The sequence below is a fragment of the Entelurus aequoreus genome, linkage group LG01 (genome assembly GCF_033978785.1).
Source record: "Entelurus aequoreus isolate RoL-2023_Sb linkage group LG01, RoL_Eaeq_v1.1, whole genome shotgun sequence".
Lineage (NCBI taxonomy): Eukaryota > Metazoa > Chordata > Actinopteri > Syngnathiformes > Syngnathidae > Entelurus > Entelurus aequoreus.
Genome location: NC_084731.1, coordinates 57,843,856 through 57,845,720, shown reverse-complemented (window position 1 = coordinate 57,845,720; position 1,865 = coordinate 57,843,856).

Genomic DNA, 1,865 nt, shown 5'->3' with positions numbered 1-1,865 from the left:
GCCACTCACTCTCTTTGTTTCTTGGCGCACGTGCACGTCTTGTTTACTTGTTGCCGTTGTCAGGGCGGGGGAGGGGCAGATGTGTCAGGTTCCTGTTTCACGGAGCAGCTGTTCCTGCAGCCTCCACACGGCTCTTCATCCCTCACGAGCGGGGGTCAGTCCGGAGCTCTTTAATCCTGCCGGTCACGTCTCACCTTCCACCCTCAACCAACTGCCCCACTGCCCCGCCGTCTTTGGTTCCGCTCACCTCCTCCGCTTGTGGCACCCGGGAGACGGCCCTGCCGGCCGTACAATCCCGTCAAAGCTCAGACACTGCGAGGCAAGGCGTCCTAATCCTCAGCCTCCCTGGGCCCAGGAGAAATCCGTGCCCGATTCCAAACAAAGTGTTCTTGGATTCCCCTGCGGTTGCGGCCCCGCTCTGCGCACTATTTTTAAGATGCCCAGCTGGCACTCGCACCCTGTCACTCCTGCTTCCCGTGTCAGCGGCACAGTTGCACGCACTCTCAGAGACGGAGCGGTCGTGAAGGCCCTCAGCCTTGACGCTGTCCTTGTACGGTCATGTGACCCACACACTAGCATGCCCCTCTGGTGTGGCTTTGACTTCCTGGAACACGTATTCCTCACGAGTCCAGATCATGACCTGCCATACTTTATGACCACGTACAGTATACATATATACACACATATAGTGTGTGCACATGTACAAAAGTGCTTATGTATGAGGTCCTGTGCGACGTAAATAGACATCATTAGTGTATGTATGGTAGAATATGATACACCACATGCACTACGTTTCCAGAGCGTGGACACGATTAGAGTTGCACTTTTGAACTTGGCACCCGGACAAAGTCAGAAACCACAAAGATGGATACGGACCAACGTCGCACGCCATGAACAATTTAACTGAAGGTGGACCCACAAGAAATAAATATTTATACTATTTATCAATAGGAGGCATGTATTTGCATTGCTTGGTATACCGGGGTGGGTACCAAATTTGGTACTTTAATAGGCACCCACCAAATTATCGCATTTTCCGGTATATAAGCCGATTTACTCCGTTTTAGAAGAAAATATTAGCCGCACCAGACAATAGGCTGCCTATATATACAATGTGAGATGAGATATTTACATATAAATATTCTGTAAATGTTTATTTACATACTTTGTTTCCAAACGGTGTCTGTAACACGGCAGCAAAATGGCTGGTCAAACAAATATATATACACTACCGTTCAAAAGTTTGGGGTCACCCAAACAATTTTGTGGAATAGCCTTCATTTCTAAGAACAAGAATAGACTGTCGAGTTTCAGATGAAAGTTCTCTTTTTCTGGTCATTTTGAGCGTTTACAGTAATTGACCCCACAAATGTGATGCTCTAGAAACTCAATCTGCTCAAAGGAAGGTCAGTTTTGTAGCTTCTGTAACGAGCTAAACTGTTTTCAGATGTGTGAACATGATTGTGCAAGGGTTTTCTAATCATCAATTAGCCTTCTGAGCCAATGAGCAAACACATTGTACCATTAGAACACTGGAGTGATAGTTGCTGGAAATGGGCCTCTATACACCTATGTAGATATTGCACCAAAAAACAGACATTTGCAGCTAGAATAGTCATTTACCACATAAGCAATGTATAGAGTGTATTTCTTTAAAGTTAAGACTAGTTTAAAGTTATCTTCATTGAAAAGTACAGTGCTTTTCCTTCAAAAATAAGGACATTTCAATGTGACCCCAAACTTTTGAACGGTAGTGTATATATATGTATATGTGTGTATGTGTGTGAATGGGTGAATGTGGAAATAGTGTCAAAGCGCTTTGAGTTCCTTAAAAAAAAGGTAGAAAAGCACTATACAAGTACAAC